Genomic DNA, 27,880 nt, shown 5'->3' with positions numbered 1-27,880 from the left:
AGAAAAAGGAACCCTAGTACACTGTTGGTGGGATTGTAAATTGGTGCAACCACTCTGGAAAGCAGGATGGAGATGCCTCAGAAAACTAAACAGAGAACTACCATTTGATCCAGCAATCCCACTCCTGGGCATCTATCCAGAGAAAACCATGACTTGAAAAGACATATGTACTCCAATGTTCATTGCAGCACTATTTTCAATAGCCAAGACATGGAAACAACCTAAATGTCCATCGACAGAGGAGTGGATAAAGAAGAGGTGGTACATATATACAATGGAATATTACTCAGCCATTAAAAGGAATGAAATAACAGCATTTTTAGCACCATGGATGGGCCTAGAAATTATCATGCTAAGTGAAGTCAGTCAGACAGTGCGACACCAACATCAAATGCTATCACTTACATGTGGAATCTGAAGAAAGGACACAATGAACTTCTTTGCAGAGCAGATACTGACTCAACAGACTTTGAAAAATGTACGGTTTCCAAAGGAGACAGTTTGGGAGGTGGGGGCATACGCTGAGGGTGTGGGATGGAAATACTATAAAACTGGATTGTGATGATCATTGTACAATTATAAATGTAATATATTCATTGAGTAATAAAAAGAAATGGATAAAAAATTAAAAATTAAATAAATAAAAAATAATATGAATCAACCTTGAAGTATGAAGGATGCATTTACTAACTGAATGACACAGGCCTGCAAAGACACAAAAGAGTGTTCTTTTATTCCTTGAAATGGAATCAAAAGACACATTTGAATTGTCATGTCTTCGGCAATACTGCTCAAACTAATTCCAATAGTTCCCCCATTCTAATGAGCGAGTCAATTGAGGTAAGGAAAAATAAAATTATGCCCAGTAATAGCCCTACTAGAAAAACAGATAACATCACCCATGTTCTACTACCTAGAAACTTTTCACAAAGAAGCCCATTATCTTTTTTCCATTAAATATATTTTTCCTCAAGATAGAATTATATTATTGAACATTCCCACCTTTGTTTAAGGCCAAAGGGAAGAAGAAATGCCTAAACATTCAATTTTCTAATCCTCTTAAATCTTGTCAAAACAAGGAAGGGGAAATAGAAAATGTGTGAGAGGTTCATTGTCAATCAAAATGGAAAATTAAAACAGCTCAGTTGGACTTCCATAGCGACTTTAAGTGCCAAGTTTCTTGACTTTTTCCCACCCATCTACACTTTTGGAAAACTTAGAAAATCTCATGGTTTCTTATAGTTTAACACTGTCCCCTATATTCCAGTTTGGGAATCACTGTAGCCACGCTAGCTAAATGTTCTCCCACGTTAATATTTGTGGTTTATGTTATAGAAGTTATAGGATTACCTGAATTCCAAATAACCATGGTTTTTTTAATAATACTGAGTTTAACCCCTAAAAATTATTGCCTTAAATAAATATGCTACTGAAAAGCAGTGTATGCTATGTATTTATAATAGGTTATACAAGTGCTTGGTCCCTAGGCAAGCAGAATCAATGATGGTACATGGATTACTCTCATATATTACTATCAAAACAAGAACATCTGTCTCCACCTACTTGGTCTAATGTAGCGTTCTTGTGAAGCAAGGTAATGACATGGAAAGGAATCTGAGATCTGAAATCAAATCTGAGATTATGAACAGGTCACTGATTCCCCTCTGTATCTTTGATCCCAAATGCGATTTTTTTAAAAAAATGATTAAATCAAGGGTCTCTAATTCTAAAATCTCCTTAATCACTAACTCCACTATCTACCTCCAGAAAATTTACTGTACAAACTATCAAGTACATTAACTTAGCCAATCGTCAATCACTAACTCCTTGATCTGCGCTGTCACCACTTTCTGAGGTAATCTGAATTAGAAACAAAGAAAAATAAAAAAACAAAGGTAACATGAGTGGAATGAGAGATTACCTAAAACAGTGATTGTAATCTGAGTTCAGAGATACTAGGAGTATGCATCCTCCAGAGCACAAAGACAACTCTAGGAGCAAAAGGCTTTCAAAAGATGGAAACACAGATAAGACAGTACCAGTCGGGCAGTAATATAATGTGCCTCCTTTATCCAGGAGGTGTGTCAGAAGAGAAAGGACCTCTATTGTTGTTCTTTCCAATCCCATCTGTCTTCTAAACTTTCCTGCCATGGCACCAGTGTACTGAACCCAACTGGCTTCTTTTGTTTCTAACTCTAGATGGACGACCCCCCATCAGCCCATGAATACAAACTCTCTGGACTTCTGGGAGATAAATGATCACTTACAACTATACCACCATGTACTTACGGTTGTACAATCATACAATAATACAATCCAACTCCTCATTTTATAAGGAAACTTACTGATCAGATTCCTTATCTATCTGGCTGGTCAAGGCAAAAATCCCTAGTGGCTATAGTATTTACAGACTTAGAGGCAGAAACACATTAAAAACCCACAGTCTTTCATTTATTGACTCATGTCTACTGTGTACCATGCCAAGCACTGAAATCTGTAAGGATGGCTAATTTGCAGTTTCATTTAAATCATCCATTACAAATTTGTACAGCACTCTTCCTTGAAAAGCCTACAAGAATTATATAAATAATTTACAATGAATGGACGTTTTCTTCAAAGAGAAAGCAAAGATCCAGATTTCACTAAGTTTAAAAAAAAAAAAAAAAATGCAGGGGCAGAGAAGGAAATGCTACATGTGCTGGAGAAAATCCAGCCATTCCTGTGCTCACATGCAAAGTTCTCACCTTAGAAAACCATCAAGAGTTCACCTGAAAGAAGAGACTCCCTATTTTTAGTTACACTTCTGAATTATTAAAGCCACCAACATGGACATCTAGGAGTCATGCTAAATGCACCAATTTCATTCATGGTCTTGGACCCTCAAAGAAGAAACTGACTTGGTCTGGATATTATTTGATCTTGTGCACAGAATGAGGAACTGTAATGATTGTTCTCAAACTTGACTGCACATGAGAATCACCTGGGGAAACTTTTAAAAGTCCCGTGCCAAGGCCACACCCCAAATCAATTAAATTAGAATTTCTGGGGTGGGATATTGTTTCCAATTACAGTCAAAAGACCCAATCACTAGGGTCAGTCTAGTTCCAAAATTCTACATCCAAGTCAGCTCTTATCCACTGAGGCAAGTAATTTTAATACTAATAAAGGCTAGTTACTGTAATTTAAATCACTCATTAAAGATAGATAAAATATTATTGAAAAGCTATAGTAATTCACCAACATAAAAGTGTGAACAGTCAGAGTGAATGGCATATAACAAGCATTCAAATATTCACTGACCAACTAGAGAGCAAAATCTAAAATTAGAAAGTGACTATAAAAGACAATTTGAGCCAAGAACACATTTAAGTTTTGTAACATTTATAAAAACTGACTATAAGTACAGGAGTTGAATGGTAATTTCTTAGTTCCCCTTTCTCTTAAATGACATACCAAAGAATCTTCCTTTCAATTATCTCCTACCATAGTTGATGTTGAAAATAAAAGTCTTAATGATGAAATTCTGTACCTTTTTACCAACAGGAAAGGACTCAACTTTTCTCATCTTCTTTACAGGCTTTCATTGTTAATTCATGTTACTCTGTAATTTGTCCCCCATACTTCACCCCCCAAAAATATACTTTTAATAAAGCAACAAAGAGGAGTTCCCTTCTTGGCTCCTTGGTGGCTCAGTGGTTAACAAATGGTTCCAACTAGGAACCATGAGGTTGCAGGTTTGATCCCTGGCCTTGCTCAGTGGGTTAAAGATCCAGCGTTGCCATGAGCTGTGGTGTAGGTAGCAGACGTGGCTGGGATCCCTCGTTGCTGTGGCTCTGATGTAGGCTGGTGGCTGTAGCTCCGATTAGACCCCTAGCCTGGGAACCTCCATATGCCACGGGTGCAGCCCTAGCAAAGACAAAAATAAAAAATAAATTTAAAAAATTTTAAAAAGCAACAAAGAAATTAAAACTATGAATTATGGTTCATGTTTTATTCTGGTTGATCTTAAGCAATAGATCAGAAAAAATACAGAATGTGTTCTAACATAATGCTTACTAATCATAAGCATTAATGTCTGCTTTCACAAAATGAGACACCTTATGTTCAGTAACTGAGTCATTTTAAAATGACAATGCTCACAACCTTGAGCCACTAGCCACAGAAATGCCTATTTCTTCCCAACTGGTGGGTCTCAGAAAATACAAATGTATTTTAGTATGTTAAGTAATTCTCACAAAGTCAGTGAGATAAATATACTGCAAAATGTATACATATGGATAGAGTGTTTAGGGACATTACAGCAAATAAAGCACTATGTAAACCCCAGATCACTTAATAAACATAAACGATAGATTAACTCACCTTGAGATTATCTGGGACTATCAATCCACTCCATTCCATAGATAAAGTTTAACTGTCTATATAAATTAATATTAAGTAAAATACTTTCAGTCTCGGCTTTCTGACCTGCCTCTACACAATATTCTGATAAATCCTTGGGAATAGAGTCCACAGAAGATTTTATAGCATGGTGCCTAGCTCATGTCAAAGAGTCCCTAAAATGCGTTTCAATAAAGGTCAAGCTTTTAATTCAACAGTAAATGAGAGGAGGGCTATCAAAGTTGATGAAATGTAAAATAAGTCAGATGCCTGCTCTCTAAGAGCAGGAGGAAAGGACTGGAATAAAAGTTGGGGTAGGAGTTCCCATTGTGGCTCAGTGGGCTAAGACACAACTAGGAGGATGCAGGTTTGAACCCTGGCCTTGCTCAGGATCCAGTGTTACTGTGAACTGTGGTGTAGGTCGCAGATGAGGCTCAGATCTGGCATTGCTGTGGCCATGGTGTAGGCCAGCAGCTGCAGCTCTGATTCGACACCTAACCTGAGTACCTATGCCACAGGTGTGGCCCTAAAAAAAACAAAAAACAAAAACAGGCTGGGGTATCTGGATGGCTTGTGGTCCTGATCCTACTGCTAACTATTTTGGGGAACACAGACTCAACTTACATTGACCTAAATTTTCTTACCTGAAAAAATAAAAGGAGCAAGAATAATACAACTTCCTAGCTCCTTTTTAATATATAAAATTTAAGCAACATATAAAGTATGTTAGAAAGTCTGAGCAATCTTACTTAAATGATGACCATGAGAAGAGGCTGAGAGCAATCAACATAAAATAAATCAGCACCTGACACGTTTCCACTCCTCTAATGCACCCGACCTGTGCTATTTGACAGCACAACTCTGAAAATATATCTACCAAATCCACAGGTACCAGGGATGGCATTTAACTGCTTGGTTGGTCATTGGTTTATGAATGATAACTAAGATGAGAGAAACAGAAAAACAGTAATAATCTTTAGATTATTTCCCCATTTTTATTATAAATATAGATACACTAACAGTAACTTCCAATTTATTTAAAGGAAAAAAAATCTACAAGATTTTTAACAGCAGTTCACACTGAGCTTATTTGTGGCTTCCCCTCATTTGTCACAAGATAATCAAAGTAATTCTAATAACATTGTATATATCTTCCAGAACTAGTTTTTTGAAAGCTTATATCAAATACTATTACACCGTTAGGTAACTGCCTTATTTTAGAAATTAAAGTTCTCTACCTTTATTTAGAAAAAACATTAACAGGGTATCTTACACTCCAGAAGTGATAACTATTCAGTTTAAATAATGTTTCTTCTGACAAATTATGAGTGCAAAGGCCAATGTGGAAATTCACGCATGTGAATTGTTTTTATAATAAACTAAAGAGCGAAGGAAAATGACCCCAGCTTGTAACTTATTAAACCCCATGATGACAGACAGTTCTGCATCTATGGAAAAAAATAACTCTTCTTTAAGGTAACAAAAAAGGTGGGCCTAAATTTTCATACAAAGAGTTAACGGTAATCAGCATATAATAACTTTATAGCAAAAAAAGAAAGAGAAGACTTTGGGGAAGACACCTGTCTAATAGTCTTGTCCAGACACTCACACCTGTGCCCACAAAGGCAAAAATTTGCCTGAGGAATATAATTTTAATTTCAAAATGTTAAGCTTCACACATCACATTGAAATCCCTTGATTTTAACACAAAACTATACCATGTCCATCAGTATACATATATATGTATTTATATCTTAGCTCTGTCCATCACGAGGCCCTGGAAGAGGAAAGACCCCAGTGGCAAGGAGCATATCCAGCACCCAGACTTCAGTCTCTCCAAGAAAAGGAAGCAGGGTCCTTAAAGAAATGGCTGGTTCTAAGATAGGTGGGGAAAACACAAGATGAACCTGGAGCACTTAAGAAAGTAAGAAACTGCTCAAGGAAGGAAAAAAAGAAGATGGGGACATGCATGTCAAATGAACACAAGAGCTTCAATGAGGAGCAGCAACATGGCACACTATTAAATGATAACCCAAAACATAAAATAAATAGCCCTGAATCCATACTGATGTAAGTAATTGACTGAAATGTAAATAAGGGAGAAGATGTGATCTTCTTTAGAGAAAAATTTCAAATTATTTACATTGATGCTTCTTCCACGGGGCAGGGCTTAAATCTCCGGCCTTCATCCCACCCCTTGAGTGTGAGCTGGGTTCAATGACCTGCTTCCAGAGAATGGAGTATGGAAAGATGGAGGAAGAAGGCGGTTCTGCGTAAACGTCACAGTAGAGAATGCTGAGAGGCACCACCCTAGCCAGGTGACCAAAGTGAGCAACAACTGTGACTGGTCATGGGGAGAGGATATAACGTTGATGTCAGGTGATGAAACGGTGTTTTACCTTCATGGTCTTCCTCCCAGAAACTCACAGCCACAGTCTAGTCATCAGGCAAACTCAAATGAAGGACTTCATATAAAATAACTGACCATTAGCCCTAAAGTTGTGAGGAACAAGGAAAGTGAGAAACACAGGTGAGAGGAGGCTGAGGACTGAGCGCAGTTTGATGTCCTGGCTGGTCCTGGAATGGAAAGATGCCTTCATGGGCAACTAGCAAAACAAAGTTCTAAAATTGAGAGTTGAATGAATGCACCTGTGTGGGTGCCTTAGTTTGCACAAAGAATCCTGGTAACATAAGATGTGACAACAGAAGAAAGCCAGGGAAGCACACCCCATTACTATCTTGGCAATTCCTCTGTAATCGAAAATCATTCCAGAATAAAAGTTTTATTGCCGAAAAACCTGTACCCACATAGCTAGATCACTCCCAAAATTATTTTGCATCACAGCTAAAAACATACAACAACACAAAAGAACTTCGTAGGACACTCCAGCCTCTGAATCTTTGGTTTTGGATTCTAGTTTGGGGATGATTTACATTCATCACTGCAAAGACTTAAAAGCTGAACCCACTTGATGTCCATGCATCTTAACCACATGCAGTGCTCAGGACGTGGTGGTTCTTCACCCTCAACATCTCCTCTCCCATTGAGTCTACTTTATTATTTACATCAATGCTTCCTTCAGCAGGTAGGGCTTAAATCTCTCACCTTCATCCCACCCCTTGAGTGTGGGTTGGATTCAATCACCTCTTCCAGAGAATGGAGTATGGAAAGATGGAGGAAGGAGGGGGTTCTGTGTAGACATGACAGCAGAGAAGGCTGAGAGGCACCACCCTAGGCAGGTGGTGGTCATGGGGAGAGGATATACTCTTGATGTCAGGCAATGAAACGGTCTCTCTAGAGGCAGAAATGGGTTTCCCTACTCTATTTCCTCACCCTATCAATGTCATGTTACATCTCTGAAACACGAAACTGAAAACTTTTGAAAACACCCTACTTTGGATACACGCAATTACTAGAGGTGATGACACCAAGTAATAATGCAGTTCAGCCTTTTCTTACCTCTCACTCTGCCCTCCCCAGAAACCTTACTCTCTAGCCAAAATAATTTGTCTCCAAAAGTCCACAATACCTTGGGGTTTGTTTTCTTTATTTCTTCAAAACTTTTCATCCTGTATCAGGTGGGGAGCCCTAAAATCCACGAAATAGCAGGACTTATTTAGTTAGATTCATTCTTCACCATCCAGCTCTGAACTTTATGCATTACGGGTGCCTACAATGTCCTTTTATTTTCTGAAAAACTGTATGTTTCCACAGTAAATCAATGTGAAAATCTCAACCACAAAAAAAAAAAAAAAAACAATACTTCTCAGTAATCTGTTAGCATGTGCTCTATTCAAAACCAGTCATTTGACTGCATTTAAATCATCTTTTCAATTTCATACCAAATCAGATGACCAGCACCCAACTGAACTAGACACAGTAGATAAGCCAGTATCTTTGACTGCAGCTGTGAGCAGCTACAAGACCACAGGGGGAAAAAAAGAAGCCCAATAGTCATATAGTAAAAGAAGATGTTTCACAGCTGCTATGGTGTGACCAACCTTCAGAAGGGCATGTATGGCCTCTACATAAAGGACACCAGTACCCAAATTACAGAGAACAGAAAGCACAGTATGCATCTCTGATTTATCCTCCAAGTGCTGGCAAATTCAGGAGCAAAGCCAAGGCTAGTTCTAGATGCTACGCAGATTTTATTACTTCATCACACCCTATTTTTCTTGCTTACTAGAGCGGCAGCAACCAGTGCACATTTCACAATGAGTCTGGACTGGGGACACCAGCACCAGAGGAGGAAAGAAAGGGACAGGCAGACAGCTGGACAGCAGGCTGATGAACCTGCTCTTGAGCTCCCAGGCCAACCTCAGATTCCAAAACAATCCAGGAACCCTTGACCCTCATTACAAGGGAGGTCATATTTATAAATTCCGCCTACTTGCTCAACTTAATCTGTAGCCCCAAGTTCGATACTCAAGGCATTTTCACAGTCATTCAGGGCCACATGCAGGGCATGGAAAATCTGAGTCATGCCCCGTCCTTGGGCCCAGCTGAGGGAAGGAAGTAATGCTCGGTTTTCTTCTTCCAGCTCCTGTGCTGCAAACAAGAGTCCTTGTTTTCTGTGTCATGGATTTCACATTTGTGTGCTTTCTGTTGGTGATCTCACTGTTTACAAGCCCCTGAGCCTCCTGCAGCAATGCAGTCTAGTGACCCTAGGCACACGAGGGCCACAGGGGAAAAACACATGTGTTAGGTAAGTCTTTGCCCAGATATGGGTTAGAGTGCTCTGGCCCAGAGTTCAATATTCACAAATCAAATTCATATTGAGTAAGGTCTCTTTAAATAAAAACACACACAAAACAAGGTTATACATTTGATCAGTTGACAAAATTGTGGCCAGAGGCTTGCAAGAACCTGGCCATGTACTGCCCCCGAGCAATGGTTCAGTACTGGTTAAGTCAGTGTTCTCTGTAGCCCTACAGAATAGAACTCCCCTGAACACAAGACAAATTAATACTACTAGTAACAATAACAATATAACTAGTAATAAAACACATGACAAAAATTAATTCTACTTGATGAACCTGCTCCTAGGATTTGCAAAATCTGGGACAAAAACAAATAAAATATTCCAAGTAAAAGAACTAGGATTACAGGGGCAATTCTCTAGAACCAATGAACACCTGCCCCAACTGCTTTTAGAATAACGTTAATGCCATGACATTTCATAAAGTTTTTAAATTATGCCCTAAATCATATCTCTCTGTGATAACAATCTCTCCTACGAACTTTTGATCATTATTGCTCTAAAACAAATAAGGGGCAGACCTGCCCAATCCTAAACAATTCTGTTCTACCGTAAGTACAAAGCTGGAGAGAATAACACTTGATATTTACAGTAATTTCTGAGTACTCATATTATCAATACACACAGAAATGACCTGTTTAGGGGAAGAAATACTCAGAGTAGTTCTCTGGTTTTTTCATCACTTACATAAAACAGTCTCTTATTGGAGCTCCCTGATGGTTCAGTGGGTTAAGGATCCAATGTTGTTATTACTGTGACTTGGGTCACTGCTGTGATGTAGGTTTAATCCCTGGCCCGGGAATTTCCACATGCCTCGGGCATCAATAAACAAATAAAAACTAAATAAAAATAAATAAAATAGTCTCATTTTAAAAGAGAGAGAGAAAAAGGAGGGACAGCTTGGGGGGTGCAGGGAGGAAAAAAAACACTAAGCTGAAATTTTAACTACATTTGCTATTGTTTTAAATGTTCACAATACAGTTTTAAGAGCCAATTTTACTTCTTATTCAATGGGTAGGTATTCCAGGTCTTTTTTCCTTCTGCTGCTCTCTATAATTGTATTGAAAACAGTGTTTCCCAGAGTGTATTACACGATGCTTTTGCAAAGGGGAGGCTAGTCATATGAGTTTAGGGAATGCGCACTCCCCTCTCCCCACAAAGCCAAGAGGCTTGATGCAGCCTTGAAAGCTAAGGGCTCCAAAAATTCATTTGTTTAAGCCACATTTAATTTGGATCCAAAAAATAGTTTGATTACTACACCTCTTTCTAAGAAGCATAGTAGCAAATGTAAAATGTCAACATTTGATGAAAATAGACTATTAGGAAAAAATACATAAAATAAAACAGTATGCTCTTATGAATTAGGTTTATTTTTGTTTCTTCTGGATCTGTTCTTGACAGCCTCAACAGAATACAACCAATGAACAGGAAGGTGCTCACCCACTACTGAGAAAACCTAATATGCAATCCAGATTCACTCCTATACCCACCGCCTAAGCACAATCAAATCCAAGAGCACATTACAAGAGAGCCATGAAAAAATACAGTGAAACTCTATTTTAAATGGAAAGAGGAGATATTCAATAGGTAGTTATTAAACATGAACCACCATATGTGTAAGAAGTGCTTCAAAGTATTCAGAGGCAAAATAGAAATTGGGAAAAATAATTGAAAGCAGTATTTGTTGTATGTAGCCTCGAAAACTAGTAAATCATCTGAATTTGACTTTCTCTTTATTAAAATATAAGAAATGATTAAAACTAAAACTTTCCCTGAAAGTAAATATAAGAAACTGGCACTTACAGTTTTCAACATCTATTCTTTCTTTTTTTTTTTTATTTTTTATTTTTTTTAGGGCTGCACCTGCAGCATATGGAGGTTCCCAGGCTAGGGGTCTAATCGGAGCTGTAGCCACCAGCCTATGCCACAGCCACAGCCACACCAGATACGAGCTGTGTTTGCGACCTACACCATAGCTCAAGGCAACGCCGGATCCTTGACCAGCTGAGCAAGGCAAGGGATCACACCCACAACCTCATGGTTTCTAGTCAGATTCATTTTCACTGCGCCATGACAGACCTCGTATTCTTTATTGAACCTCACTTAACCACCTACTTTAAAAATAAAGTACAAGCCCTAAGATTCAATAAAATCTACTATTTGTATAAATACTGTTACATGTAAATGTGATTTAATGACTGTATTTCAACACAACATGAGTGATTCTCTATATTTTCCAGTTCAGTAAGCAATATAACATGTTCTGATTACACATCTAATCTAATACTTTTCTGCCTTTAACCTAAAAGTAAATTAAGCAATTTTAACTTTAAAAAAAAAAAATCACAAAACATATCTGTTGTAGAAAAATGTAAATAAGGATAGGAAAAAATAAGAAATTTTAAATTATCTGCAATCCCTTCACTCAAAAATAAGATTTTTGTAAAAAAAAAAAAAAAATACTTTCGGGGCATTTTTAGGACACATATGCCAGTCTCTGCAGAGAACACTCTGCTTTTCATTTAATTTAATCATCCAGCTGCCTATAAATTGGTAATAGAATGCCTACAAAGAAAACTAAGGCAGTAAAAGGCTAGGTATCTTGACTAAAGTCACACACCTTGGAGAGGGCAAAGCAAAAATCTGACCACAAGCCTGCTAAAGAGATTTCACTCACATACAAAGATGTGTTAATGTATTTTAAACAAAAATTCAACGACAGTATACTTTCCATTTTGTAATCAGCTTTCATCACTGATAACTACCATAAATATCTCATGAGGTAAAAGACTACAAGATAGGAGTTTCCTGCTGTGGACAGTGTGGAGTAGGTTGCAGCTGTGGTTCAGTGTGGAGTAGGTTGCAGCTGTGGCTCAAATTCAACCAACACCTGGCCCAGTAACTTCCATATGCTGCGGATGTGGCCCTTTACCAAAAAAAAAAAAAAAAATTTTTTTTTTAATTAAAAAAAAAAAACTACAAGACAGTCTTTTGTTCCAAACACCCTATTAACTCCATCAAGCCTTTCATTTTACATATTTAAGTTCCTGCTATTTTTCTCGACTTTAAGCAATTTTTTTTTTTTTTTTTTTTTTTTTTTGGCTTTTTAGGGCCATACCTACAGCATATGGAGGTTTCCAGAGCAGGGGTAGCATCAGAGTTACAGCTGCTGGCCTATACCCACAGCCACAGCAAGGCCAGATCCAAGCTGCGTCTATGACAGCAGCTCACAGCAATGCCGGATTGTTAATCCACTAAGCAAGACCAGGGATCAAACCCCCAACCTCATGGTTCCTAGTCAGAATTATTTTCGCTGTGCCACAACAGGAATTCCAAATTGCAGTTCTTTTTGTAATTTTTCCTTCATTCACTACTAACATGTCTGCCTTTCTCATTGAGATCTTTAAGGACAGCATCCTTAACATTGCAAATAATTTTCCCCAGTGATGACTACTTATTATAGTTCAGATAAAAACAGGCTGGTTAATAGGACAGTAATGTGGAAAAGAAAAAAGAAAACAAAATTAGATTCATGTTATAAATAGTGAGTCTCTAAAAAAATAAAAACTTTACTTTGGAATGATTTTAGCAGTTTTTCAAAAACTGCTATAAACATCCACACGGAGGTTTTTGTGGGGACCTAAGTGTTCAGCTCCATTAGATAAATATCAAGGAGTACAACTGCTGGATCACATGGTAGGATTTTATTAGTTTTGTGAGTAAGAGTATATTATTTCAGTGAGAAACCACCAAATTGTCTTCCAAAGCGCCTGTACCATTTGGCAATCTCCCTGGCAGTGAATGAAAGTTCTTGTTGCTCCACATCTGGTATTGTCAGTGTCCTGGATAGTGGCCATTCCGACAGGTGTGCGGTTGTTTGAATTTACATTACCCTGATGACATTTGATAGGGAGCATCTTTTCATATGCTTATTTGCCATCTGTGTATCTTATTTGCTAACTACTGCTTCTTAAACTTGTAGTTTCTATACTTGGGTTATGCAATATGGTAGCCACTGGCCACACATGGTTACAAATGCTTGAAAAATAGCTAGTCCTGGTGGAAATAAGCTTAAGTGTAAAACTCACACTGGATTTCGAAGACTTGCTATGAAAAGAAGTAAAGTATCTCATAAGTTTTTACATTGCTTACAAATTGAAATGATGGAGTTACCATCATGGCTCAGTGTTTAGCAAACCTGACTAGCATCCGTGAGGACACAGGTTTGATCCCTGGCCTCGCTCAGTGGGTTAAGGATCCGGCGTTGCCTTGAGCTGTGGTGTAAGTCGCAGACGCAACTCAGATCCCGCATTGCTGTGGCTCTGGCGTAGGCCAGTGACTACATCTCCGATTGGACCCCAAGCCTGGGAACCTCCATATGCCACCAGTGCTGCCCTAAAAGACAAAAATAAAAAATAAAAAATTGAAATGACAATGTTTTTAAATATACTGGTTAAATAAAATGTATGACACTACTTTATTTTAAATTTTTTTAATGCGGCTACTAGAAAATTTAAAATTACATGTGGAAAAGAAAAAAGAAAAAAATTAGATTCATGTTATAAATAGTGAGTCTTTAAAAAAATTAAAACTTTACTTTGGAGTTGTCTATGGCTTGTCTATCAGACAGCACTGATCTATATTTGGCTGGTATTTTGACAACTGTACTAGGCAAACACTGAGTCCTCAGCAGTAGTTTCTGGACAGTATTATGATAATAAGGAAAAATAAGAAAGCAAGTTGTTTAGGAAGCAAAATCATCAGTGAAATTCATTCCAAAGTATTTAAAAGGTCATAGCTTTGCTTTCTCTATAAATCCTGGAACCACCACGATATTACAAGCAGTTTCATGCAATAGCAATGCTGTTACTGATAATCCTCTGCAAAGGTCACCAAGAACATCCTAGAATTTGGCCAAGCCACAAGTAGTTGGTTGGTTTCACTAGGTCCAATACATGAAGAAAAGAAATGACTGGAGGATAACTAAAACTTTTTTAGTATTAAGATGAACTGAGACTACTGGAAAGAATGTGAGAATAGCTTAATGATAGTGTAAGGTCTAGCTTTGGCCAAATCAAGATTAATTCAAGGGCATATTTATTGGGTTCCTCTACCCAACATGGGAGGTGAAAAGTTTCACAGAAATAAGCAGGAGGAGTTCCTGTTGTGTCTCAGTGGTTAACCAATCTGACTGGGAACCATGAGGTTGCGGGTTCGATCCCTGGCCTTGCTCAGTGGGTGAAGGATCCGGCATTGCAGTGATCTGTGGTGTAGGTCACAGATGCAGCTCGGATCTCGCGCTGCTGTGGCTGTGGCATAGGCCCATGGCTACAGCTCCAATTCGACCCCTAGCCTGGGAACCTCCATATGCCGCGGGAGCAACCCAAGAAAATGGCAAAAAGACAAAAAAAAAAAAAAAAAAAAAAAAAAAAAAAGGGCAGGAGAACACACTGAGCACCCACTCTAAGGAACTAGATTAACTACAATGAAATTCTATATACCAGCTGAACCAAACAAACCAGACAGACATCAGCATGAAGGGGTTGCAAAAAAAATATGGCTGAGGAAAAGGCAAGCTACAGAATGATATATGGGGGGAAAAAATCAAATTACAGCTTGTGGTGATACATGTGGAGTAAAAGGAGAACAAGGACTCAAGAACATCTCCAAATTCTCAACCGTGTCGATCCTCTTCTGAGAGCAAGAAGTATAAGACCAGAGAAGGAAAGTAGGGGTCTTGCTCCACACCGTTCCACTGTTTCTATGTCACACGCATATACAAGGAAAAACCAAATATAAGGAGAGGAGACTGCAACAGGCCAACAGGCTTCTGGCTACGGTGAAATCACTTCCCTGGACACAATCCACAGATCTAGGCTGCAGTGTGCTGTCATGGCCCCCCACACAACCCAAGGCCACATTCTTGTCTAGCACTGGAGGCGGCATTTACAGTGTCTAAAGATCTCCATGGAAACCACACAGTCTGTTAAAAAGGGAGGCATTTGTTCAAAGAAAAATACTCCCCCCTCCCAAAAGCACGCTGTCCATCCAAAAAAAAAAAAAAAAAAAAAGCCAGAAACACCTACTCCACATAGCTCACTCCCTATCAAATATCAACTTTAAAGCAATCATATAGATTTGATCAAGCAGCATTTGATCAAGTATATTCCTCCAGCTGTAAAAAAAAATTTAAAACATTTGATCCAAGCCCCCAGTTAAGATAAACTATTATATCATACGGTTTTTAGAAAACTTTTTTTCTCCCTTCTTTCCTTCCTTCTGCCCCTCCCTCTCTCCCTCCCTTCCTCTTTCTTTCTTTCTATCTTTTTAGGGCCACACCTGTAGCACATGTAAGTTCCTGGGCCAGGGATCAAACTGAAGCTGCAGCTGCAGGCCTACACCACAGCAACACCAGATCAGAGCCGCATCCGAAACCTACACCACAGCCTGCAGCAACGCTGGATCCTTAACCCACTGAGCAAGGCCAGAGATTAAACCTGCATACCCATGGATACTAGTCAGATCCTTAACTTGCTGAGCCACAAGGTGAATTCCCAAAGCCTCCATTTATTAAACAACTAGTTAGCGGCCCAGTGGAATATTTTGTCACAGATAATACATTCTCCATGAGTATACCCAAAGATGGAAAAAAAGAGACATTCTAAAACATGTATTTTTATGCCTCTCTCACTTTTATGGGTTTCCATTTAGTGTGGGAGCTGTCACATAATCTTTGGGGCCCAAACAAGGGAAAATTCAGATCTGAACCATGAATAGCACAAATACCAACATTTTCATCAACAAAATGAGAATAAATGGGTATTTATTGTAGAAAGAATGAATTTCTCCTTAATCCTTGAAAAGTACTCAAGGAAAATTTTAACATTTTAAAATACACAGAATATTTTAAATTCACAAATTACATATATTCCTTGTGACGACTTGGATGCAATCTAACACAGTGCTTGAGAGCATTGAGAGACCCTGGATTCCAACACTAGTTCCATCACCTACCATCTATACCAGCCCTGACAAGTCACAGCACTTCCAAAGCCTCTTCCACTAGTGTGTCCTTTTCATAATGGAGATGACAGATTTTACAAAGGAACAATTCAGTGTTTGCTGTTATTACAACTTATACGCTAGAAGACTTTTATGAAATTAACCACTGCTTTCTGTAATTTAAAACACTGAGACACTGAACACCAAAAGCGGGGGGGGGGGGGGTCTCTTCTTAAGAACTATGTGTTTTAAGGGATCTTTATTTATTAGCAATAAACTATTTGCTTGGCTTACCCTTTTATGGCCAAATGAATTTCATATTTTTTTTTTGTATAAACCATAAAGTATTCTGGTAAATCAACCCTTCCTCCACAACAGCTGTTGTGTGAAACTGACTCATAAAATGTAGACACAGAAATGAAATATTTGATCATCTGGGTATATCCACTTGCCAATGTACCAGTAGGATTTTTCCATGCTACAATTTATTTTCAAATACTGCAAATGCATTACTTATTGGTTTTGTCAGAAATCAATCTGGATTTATTACATATGAGAAAAATGCTCCTCATTTTGTAAAAGCTATAAATCTATTAACTTCTGTTAATAGAATAGAATACAAGATGTCATCACTATTTTTAATCTTCCAAATGGCATTAAGGCAATTCTTCGCTTTTCAAAAAAAAATAAACATCTAAATTAAGTCATATATTTCAATTGTTCTAGATAATGTTCTTTGCTATAAAATAAGAATAAAATTGCTATTCTTATAATCTTGGATGTACACAAGGGGGAAAAAATGGTCACACACATTTGCAAGTTTATAGGAAGATCTTTCTTTCATTACACACAGATGCCCCAAACAACACTGATACAAGTACTTCTCTTATGTAACACTGTTATGTTATCTTATGTTATGTTGCTATGTTACAAATATTACAGCATTTGTCCTATGTGGTGCTAGGCTTTCGGGATCCCACTGTTAAAGCTTTTCTCCATGTAGTATTAGGTATTTCCTACTGATATACAGGTAAAACTGGTTAAAATTACCTTAAATACTAGCCAATAAACATATGGGAAACAAGTTCAACTTCATGGAATTAAAGAAATGTTATCTAAACACTGCAACACAATTTTTCACTTCTCAGATTGGCAAAATTGGAAAAGTTTAGTGAAAATCCACCACTGGCATGGATTTTTATACACTGTTAGTGGAAATATAAATTGGTACAGCTCTGTTAATAAGCCATTTGGTAACAGCTATCAAAATATTAATAATACAGACTTAGTAAACAACTACCAGGAATCTAATCTAATGCATCTATTCACAAAAATCATTCACAAACACATATACATATGTATGTAGTGAGTCACCACAGCACTATTTGTAAGGTGATATAAGAACTGGAAACACAGTAAATGCCCATGGGGCAGGATGGGGCAGGGCAGGGCGGGGCGGGGCAAGAAACTCCGGACACAACGGATGATGTACAGGGAGACAATGTACATCCTCTGAGCAGAATGAGGCTGACCTGAGGGGTCATCTCTAAGAAATTATTTTAAATTAGATGCTAGAGTGCTCCTATTTTTTAATTAAAAGATATATCTTCTGGGGGGGAAATCTGAGGCATAAAATTGATCCAGTATAACTGCTTACATTATATTGGCATTATCAATGTTAAGTTTCGTCCTCCCAGCCCCCATCTGCTAAGTACCATGCTGGTCTTGATTTCATTTTCTCCTCACCTGCTACAGAATTAGCACTGAGACTCTTCTCACATCAACCCTAATTAGACATCCTCTATAACACTACCAGGCCATGCAGTTCTCCACTGTCCCAGCCCGCAGTAAATCCTCAATCTCTGATATTGTTAGCACTTAAAGTTATCACCACACGAGGTAACACTTGGCAAAAAAAAAAAAAAAAAAGAGAGAGAGAGAGAGAAAAGAAAAAGAAATATCACCAAAATATTTAAAGAAATAGTAATATTGCTGACATAATTTATATCCTGCAAAAACAAGTGTTTTAAAGAGAATGGTAAATTCAGGCTTGCTTGCTGTTTTCCTGCTGGACTTTTAGAAAGGAAGGGGGTGCTTTAAAATATTATAGCTAGCATTTTCCCAACTTTCTTGAACATACATATATACAAATGTAAAAACATGTGGTTATATACAACTATATGAAAGTATACTAACCATTCTAAATTGTACTAAAACTATCTCTACCTTGCAGTGTTAACTGTTGAAAACAGTAAGGCTAAACACCACAATGGATTCATCTGTGCAAATACAACTGAATTAACTTTCAAAACCTTTCATCTGGAACACACAATCCTAGTAAAGATCACTTATCATCGCTGTGAGGAAAGAAAAGACCACCTGGCATTCCATCAGCTCCAACATTCTCAACAAGACCCTCTCAATGGTGACCTTCTCAGAGCATGGGCCTCCACTTCCCTTTCAAAAATCCGTCTCTCAGCACGTTATTCCTGTTTACCGGATTTCATTCTTCCTGTTTAATGATTCCTCCACCCCTGGTGTGACAGAACCCCAAACCTGAAGGAATTTATTCTTAGCACATTCACTTAGGTATTTTCTATGTGGTCAACAGGATGCAAAGTTGTTTATGCCTGATAAAAATCTGTATGCTTTGTTCCCTGTCCACTTGCTAACAGTGAACAAAGGAAAATCTTTTAACAAATCCTGTTTAACAAAAGATAACCTGAGAAAAATGTTGAACTTACCATTCCTCCAAAAATTATAATTCAATGCTTTAAATTACCTAAGTAGCCTGTGAAGAACAAATTACAAGTGCTCTGTATATATGGGGTGTATATAACAGTACAGGAAACATTGTCGTCATCAAAATGTCGTAAGGAGTTCCACTTGTGGCTCTAGGAGTTAATAACCCGACATAGGGTCTGTGAGGATGCTGGTTCCATCCATAGCCTTGCTCAGTGGGTTAAGGATTCAGCATTGCTGCAAGCTATCATAGATGCAGCTCAGATCTGGTGTTGCTGTGGCTGTGGTATAGACCTCAGCTTCAGCTCTGGTGCGACTGCCTAGCCTGGGAACTTCCATAAGCTGCAGGTGTCTTTTGTCATCCTATGCTCTAAATGTGTGCTTTGCAATGCACTTCTCAAAGCCCTCAGTATTACAGAATTATAATCTGAAATGAGACTGAAGCAAATGTGTAGAGGCCACTTTCAATAGAATCCTTTCGGTAGAAACATGGCAGAGCAGTCACGTGACACCTGCTCATTCAGGTTCCTTTCCCTCTTTTCCAAGCCACCTCATCAGTGGACCCCCACACTGCCCCATGAATCCTTCCCCTAGGAGACACTGCCATCACTGGGCTAAGAACTCCCTGCACTGTGTCCTGCTCATCTGCACATCCCATGCACCCGGCACACCATGTTCTGGCATGTGACAGAGTACCTCAAATGTGCCCGTGTGGGCTTCTCAGAACTTTACAGTTAGGCTGTATGATACAGTCATCGACAGTGTCACTTAGCCAGATACACCAAACTGCTTGAGACTCTAATCCATGAAAATGGACAACGTTCCTTTGCCTCAGCTATTTTTTTTTATGCCTCAGCCTCTCCTCTTTAATTTTTATTTTGATTTACAATCTTCTGTCAATTTCTGCTGATGCAAACTATTGCCCCATCTATTTCAATTCATGACTGCCAGGAAGGTAGAGAGTCATATGCTGGGTGTCCTTTCAATGTATAGGGACCAACTCTAACTCAGGACTAGATGTCCTGTTATTTCTGGTTCAAATGATCTCAGACAGTACAACAAACAGAGGAAGGTATGGCTGAAGATTATTACACTGCTTTTCCTAACTGTTTCGATCAACCAAACTCAAAATATAAATTCAAAGTTCTCTAATCTTCGTCATTAAGACAGACAGATAGGAAAGAAAGGAAGGAGGGAGGGAGAGAAGGAAGAGGGAGCTCTTGTTGTGTCTCAGCAGTAATAAACCGGACTAGTATCCATGAGGATATGAGTTCGATCCCTGGCCTCGCTCAGTGGGTTAAGGATCTGGCGTCGCCATGAGCTGTGGTGTAGGTCAAAGACATGGCTCGAGTACTGCATTGCTGTACCTGTGGTGTAGGCCTACAGCTACAGCTCTGATTTGACCCCTACCCTGGGTACTACCATATGCCTCGAGTGTAGCCCTAAAATGCAAAAGGAAGGAAGGGAGGGAGGAAATACTTGCCCACAAACAGAAATTCTATTCCTTCATATGACTCCTTCTACTTCCCAACGATTAACCAACCACAAGGCTAGGGAGTCACTTTATACTTCCTGGAGTCCCAGAGTCTCTATACAATTCACCAAGATTTGAACAGAGTGAAAATTTGACAACAAAGTTTGGCGACAGCCTAAGCCATGAACTTACTCTTACTTCTCCCCCATACCTACCTATATTTCAAAAGCTGAAAAGAGAAAATTTTATTCATTGCGGCAGTAAAAACCATGTCCAAACTATTTGTATCCTAGTCTTTGTAACTCAAACTGAGTAACATGGAGAGGCGAAAATATGAACTTTTTATCAAAAAGAAGGGAATACTCTGAATCAATGCTTTTAGATGTTTTGTGGATATAGATCCATTTTGTGTATGTACGTGCATGGGTAACTCCATCTACCCAAGATCACAGGCCTTTCAGCAGCACCAGGGCGGGTGAGACAGGCACCAAGCTAAAATCTCCATGGAGATGCCTCTTACTCTAATATCTCCCTGGAGAAAGCTTGTGTTGATGCATCAGGCCACATTAAGTGGTAAAATTCAACCACATTCATTAAGCTTCCACTAATGAGTAATTCAGTCTGTGCTGAAGTTGATTATACCATGAAAATGCTAAGCAAATTAATAATGCCATTAAATCTGTATATGGGCACATTTACCCTACTTAAGAACCCTAGCGCATTAGTTGGACACTAATTACAAATGAACAATTTCTTAATTCACTAAATCAATTTCATCAAGATTTTAAAAAAAGCATTTTTAAAGTATCACTGTTACTCTTTGTGCTTATAGGTAATGAGCTGCATGCACTCAAATACTCTAGCATGTGAGCATTTCAGAAATTTAAACTCTCCTTCCCAGTAAACTTAGATGTTCACATTATTTTTGCTTTTTGTTATTTTGCTGGGGGGTTTTTTGTTTTGGGTTTTTTTTTTGTTTTTGTTTTTGTTTTTGTCTTTTGAGGGCCACACTTGTGGCGTATGGAGGTTCCCAGGCTATAGGTCAAGTTGGAGCTGTAGCTGCTGGCCTAAGCCACAGCAACACAAGATCCAAGCCACATCTGCAACCTACACCACAGTTCATGGCAATGCAGAATCCTTAACCCACTGAGGGAGGCCAGGGATCGAACCCACGTCCTCATGGATACTAGTCAGGTTCTTCATTAACCACTGAGCCACAACGGAAACTCTTATTTTTGCATTTTTCACAATTTATTCTCCTTTCCTAGAATGATGCCTCAAGTATAAATACCTTAAAAAGGTATAGTTTTCGGTTTTTGTTTTCCACATAAGGGAAATGCAACATAACCTCAGTATTTAGAGATGCAACCACCATGCTAAGTGTTGTAAACTGAACTGCATTCCCCCCAAGTTCATGTGATGACGCCCTAACCCCCACTGTGATGATATTTGAGGACATGGTCTTCAGGAGGCAATCAGGGTGAGATAAAGGCCCATGAGGGTGGGGCCTTGGTCCAACTGGATATGTGTCCTTATCAGTGAGGGAGATACCAGCGTTTTCCACCCCCTGCCTGCACTCATACAGAGTCTATATGAGGACACAGCAAGACAAGGAGCTTTCAGCAAGCCAGGAGGACAGCCCTCACCAGAAACCAAATCAGCCAGAACCTTGATCTTAAACTTTTAGCCTCCAGAACGATGAGAAAAACAGTTCCTGTTGTTTAAGCCACTCAGTCTGTGTTATCTTGTTTCAGCAGCCTGAACTGACCAACAGTAAGTTTTTTAAATCTAACAAAGTTAAGCCAAAGTGTTTCAAAAGCACATGAAATGAAATATTCAAATGAATCTCTAGGCCCACTAAACAGAACCTAACCCTCATTTTTTTCTGACTGCACATAACCTACAATGCATATACATGACTTTTTCCACAGTCTAAGATTAGAAACTAATGGCCATGAGGGACAAGGAGCTGGAACAGAGGACAGCACTTTGAGCACTGGTCAGGAATAGGGGTGGAGGGAAGGACAGTGTGGACAGCTCCAGGTCAGCTGCCCACTCTAGTCTTCAATGCCACTTATACCCAGAAAGCACTGCTTAGGAAGGGGTATCAAACATTCTCACTTTACTACAGTCAAGTTCATCTGAACGAAAATAGTACCCACTTCAAATACCAGAAACTATTATTACAGTAAAAGATATCACAAAGCAGTATTGAGTTTGCACTTCAAATCTCTTCAACAGCCATTTATTAAACACTCCACACATATGCTGGGCACACGTGTCACTAAGAGAAGATGAGGCTCCAGTGATGGAAGAGATGTCAGGCATGGGTTTAATCTCCAGTCCAGTGACCTCCAAACTACCTCTGACGACAAGTAGGCCTTGTCACAAATAGGCCTCCCAAAGCTGAGCTCCAGCTGACTATCACCAATACTCTTTTTTTGTCTGTTTTTGTGGGTTTTTGTTTTTGATTTTTGGTTGCTTTGTGACATATGGAGTCCAAGGGCCAGGGATCAAATCTGAGCCACAGCTGCAGCAATGCCAGATCCTTCAAACCACTGTGCTGGGCCAGGGATCGAACCTGTGCCCTGGCACTGCAGAGGTGCTGCCGACCCCACTGTGCCACGGTGAGAACTCTGACACCCTCTTTTTAATCAAACCAAAATCCTCTTCTCCAATAACTGTCATCCCCATCCTTCCAGAAACTCAGTCATCTGTGAGTCCTCTTTCTTCCCACCCAAATCTAATGTCTTTTGTCTGCTCCACTCTGCTACCATACCACAGACGCATGACCATGTTTCCCTCCCACCACAGTGGGCTTCCTGCGTGAGCCCCAGCCTAGCCTCCCTGTTTCCACTCTGGCCCCTCTATGGACCATTCTCCACCCAGCACCCCAAACCATCTTAGCACACCCAATCCCCCAACAGCCCCCCAATATATCAGAATGAAACCACAGCCCCTCCACAGTCCAGCCTTCCTGCCAACCTCTGACGCCAATGCCTTCCACGTGTCACTGCCTCACTGCTCCCAAAGCCTCCATTCTCAAGGATGACCATTCTAAGGTCATCCTGTAAAGCGTCTGTTTCCCCTCTCTCCCCCATGAAGCTGGCTCCAGCCCTTCACTCAGCTCTTCAAATACCATTTCATCATCAGTGAGGCCTCCAAATGTGGCCTTCCTCAGCTTAATTTTTTCTCTGATACTTATCAACATCCAACCAATGGTCTGCTCGCTGGCTTTTAGGGGGGCCCCCTCCCCAGCATGCAAGCTCCATGGACAAAGCAGGCTCTGCTCTTCACAGCTGCAAGCTTAGTGCCTACAACAGCAAGTGGTGCACAGCAGGTCTTTGACAAGCACTTGCTGAATTAACTGATTTCTATTATGAGGACTCAGAGGAGTGGTGAATGTTCACTGATACCTGTTAAGGTAAAAATACTTCTGCAATGAGCTTCACTGTAAAAGGAAATTTTTTTTTAATTTTTAAAAATTAAAATTAAAAAAAAAAATCTGCTTCAATGCAAAAGGTTCCTGGGCTTGCCCCCTTGAACTTTTCAGGCTTTCCATGTTGCCACATTCTGGTGTTGCAAAGGGCCCTTTGCTATGTTTGTCAGAAAAATTACGTACATCACATGGGGACCATTTCAGCAATAAAAATAAAAATAAAAATACTTTTTCTGAGTACATATCTACAAAAGTATGATGGACTGTGGAGAAAATATAATTTTCTCACAATTTTGAAAACATACCCATTTGTTACACAAGTAGAGAAATTACCCACATCTAATGTTATATAAATTACATCAATATTTTAAAAATACACAGATTTGCATTTAGCCAAAACATTAAAATGAGTAATGATTCTGCTACAAATAAAAATTATTTTGTAGAAATTATTTTGTAGAATTCTAAATGCAATACAGTATCCTACATTGGATCCTGAACAGAAAAATAAGACCTTAGTAGAAAACTGGTAAAATGAAGAATGAAGCCTATAGTTTAGAGAACTGTATTTTTTCCAAAATTAATTTCTTAGTCTTGACAAATATACCATGGTTCTGAAAGCTGTTAACCAGGAGAAGAACCTAAGTGACAGGTATACAGGTACTTTCTCCGATTTTGGCAACTTTATTTCAAAATAAATTTGGCAAATTTATTTCAAAATAAAAAGTTAAAGGGGGGTGGGCAAAATGTTTGCAAAGACTTTCACTAAAGAGCTGTGGATGTCAAATAAGTAAATGAAAAGATTCTCATCATTAATCATAAAGAAAAGCAAACTTGTAAATGAATGTTTACAGCAGCAGTAATCAAGGCAGAAATAACCCAAATGTCCACCAACTGATGAATGGATTCACAAAATGTGAAATGATGAAATATCATTTGGCCACAAAAAGGAATGAAATGCTGGCACATATTACAACATAGATGAACCTCAAAAACATTATGCTAAATTAAAGAAGCCATGCACAAAAAAAACCCTACATATCTTATTATTCCATTCATACAAAATGTCCAGGATAGGAAAATCTATAGAAACAGAAAATAAATTCATGTTTACTTAGGACAGAGAGCATAGTGGACAGGGGGTAATAGCTAAAGGGCACAGGCATTTCCTTTTTGAGGTAATGGAAGTGTTCTAAAACTGACTGCAATGACAGTTACACACACCTGTAAATATACTAAAAACCACTGAGTGCATACTTTAAATGAGTAGTATATGAATTATATCTCAATGAAGCCAATTTTTTAAAAATATAACAAGGTATCAATTCACAGCTATTAGATGGATTAAAAAATAAATTGACAAAGCCAAATGCTGACTAGGATGTAGGACAACTATAACTTTCATACTCTGCTGATGGAAAAACTATTGAAATGACTGCTTTAAAACCAAGAGTCTTTCAGTTTCTCAGCAATCCCACACATAGATATTTGCCAAGAAAGATAATACATGTCCACATAAATACGTACGTCATTGTTTGTAACAGCTCTATTCCAAAAAACGGAAGCAATTCAAATATTAACTGAGGATTAAAAAAAAGTTTGTACATCCACACAGTAATATACTACTCAGCAATAAAAATGAAAAAAAAAAAAAAAACACCCTACTAATACATGCCACAGCAGGCCTGAATCTAAAAAGCATTATGCTTAAGGAAAACATACACACAAAAAAAGAGGGCACACTATGTGATTCCATGCATATGACATTCCAGAAAATGCAAAATTGTGGGAATTGAAATCAAATCAATGGTTGCCAAAGGCAGGGCAAGTCAGAGGAGACTGACTACAGAAAAGGGACAAGAGAATTTTCAGGGTGACAAAAATGTTTTTAACTGTGGTGGTGGTGATGTGACTGTACACATGTTAAAACTCATAGAATTTTACACTTAAAAAGGGTAATTTTACTACATATAAATTATATCTGCTGAGCTACCTCACCTGCCTGCCTGTATCCCTCCCTATCTCAATAAATCAATTTCTTGCCTATCAAAAAAAAATTAAATATGCCGTTTGTAAAAGCTGCATCCAACTTAACCGCAACTTGTTTTTTTCTTAATTCCTAATACAATGTTGGCAGTAGTATAAACTGCTACTACAATAACTATCAAAATTAGAAATGCAAGAACCCTTTGGCCTAACAGAAATTTACCAGATCACATATGTAAGGGATATTCGTTGTAGCACTGTGAATGCTCTATAATGGCTAAACACAAACATACAAACACACAAACACACACACACTTTCACACATGCACAAACACATGTACACCCCACAAGGGAGCTCTTCATGTGCTGTTCTGGAAAGATCCCCAAATTATATTTTATGTTAAGCAAATAAGCAAAGGACAGATACGCAAATATAATTTGGGGGTTGGGGACATATTTTACATGGCCCTGTATATGGATCTTTAAAAATCTCTGGAAGAATAAACAAGCAATCAAAATATCACTATCATTAGGGATTGGGAATTAGGCAGATGTGGAACAGAGGAAGAAATTAAGACTCCACCGTATATCTTTGTATAATGTATGATGTGTGAACTATGCAACTGTTTAGAAACTATTTAAATACTATTTAAAACACTAATTTTTTTTGGAGTTCCCGTCATGGCGCAGTGGTTAACGAATCCGACTAGGAACCATGAGGTTGCGGGTTCGATCCCTGCCCTTGCTCAGTGGGTTAAGGATCCGGCGTTGCCGTGAGCTGTGGTGTAGGTTGCAGACGCGGCTCGGATCCCGCGTTGCTGTGGCTCTGGTGTAGGCCGGTGGCTACAGCTCCGATTCAACCCCTAGCCTGGGAACCTCCATATGCTGCGAGAGAGGCCCAAGAAATGGCAAAAAGACAAAAAAAAAAAAAAAAAAAAAAAAAAAAAAAAAAAAAAAACCACTAATTTTTAAATACATGACAAGTACAAATTATGAATATTTCTGGAACACAAAACATTCCAGGAACAGAATGCATTATCACATACACTTATGATGCAGGTTAACTTTCAATCACCAAAAGAAAATGAGCAACCCACTAGAAGACTGTGCACTTAACCTTTTTTTACAACCCCAGTAGCCCTCAAAAACAGAAGAAAATAAGGAATCTACAAAAGAGTAAAGGAAACTGACACAACACTATAAATCAACTTTTTTAAAAATTGTTTTAGAAGAAAATAAATAGTTAAGGATGTTTTGGAAGGAAGATGATTTTTTTTTTTAATTTTTTTTTTTTTGGTCTATTTTTGCTATTTCTTGGGCCGCTTCCGCGGCATATGGAGGTTCCCAGGCTAGGGGTTGAATCGGAGCTGTAGCCACCGGCCTACGCCAGAGCCACAGCAACGTGGGATCCGAGCCATGTCTGCAACCTACACCACAGCTCACGGCAACGCCGGATCCTTAACCCACTGAGCAAGGGCAGGGATCGAACCCGCAACCTCATGGTTCCTAGTCGGATTCGTTAACCACTGCGCCATGATGGGAACTCCGGAAGATGATTTTTTTAAAAGGAGCCATAAATGAGAAAATTCAGGGAGTTCCCATCATGGCCAGTGGAAATGAATCCAACTAGTAACCTTGAGGACTCAGGTTCCATCCTTCCTCAGTGGGTTAAGGATCCAGTGTTGCTGTGAGCTGTAATGAAGGTTGCAGACATGGCTTGGATCTGGCATTGCTGTGGCACAGACTGGCAGCTACAGCTCTGATTTGACCTCTAGTTTGGTAACTTCCATATGCCACAGGTATGGAAAAAAAAAAAAAAAAAAAAAAAAAAAGGAAGGAAGGAAGGAAAAGAAAATTTGTATTAAAAAGAGCCAAAAATTTGTCACACCTTTGAAAACCTCCTACCTTTCTGTCCTAGAGTGCTGTTCCTCAAGTAAGGATGCAGTCTATGTCTTGTAGAGACAAAGGGGAACAAACAGGACTCGGTGCCACAGATACTGACACATGTCTCTGTAACTAAAGGGCTCCATGACAGCATTTACACAGATACCCCCAGCACCACTAGAGCATCTGGACTTGAGCATTTCAGAAGCA

The 27,880-nt window shown here is 38.9% G+C and overlaps 1 protein-coding gene and 1 long non-coding RNA gene across 11 annotated transcripts in view; one reads left to right on the top strand and one right to left on the bottom strand.

The window, feature by feature from the left end:
* The window catches only part of RAPGEF2 (Rap guanine nucleotide exchange factor 2), a 256,095-nt gene that overhangs the window by 198,715 nt on the left and 29,500 nt on the right, over positions 1 to 27,880 (bottom strand). The gene's annotated exons all lie outside the window — the stretch shown is intronic.
* Positions 21,327 to 27,641, top strand: LOC146400465 (uncharacterized). The gene is made up of 2 exons (XR_014812523.1): positions 21,327 to 26,475; positions 27,398 to 27,641. It is a non-coding gene; the product is annotated as an uncharacterized LOC146400465 (long non-coding RNA).

The sequence above is a fragment of the Sus scrofa genome, chromosome 8 (genome assembly GCF_054392235.1).
Source record: "Sus scrofa isolate SSC_HxYL_T2T_F1_AM1 chromosome 8, Sscrofa_HxYL_maternal_Yorkshire_Landrace_v2.0, whole genome shotgun sequence".
Lineage (NCBI taxonomy): Eukaryota > Metazoa > Chordata > Mammalia > Artiodactyla > Suidae > Sus > Sus scrofa.
The sequence above is the reverse complement of the archived record's forward strand: the minus strand, read 5'-3'. Positions and strand labels throughout refer to the sequence as shown.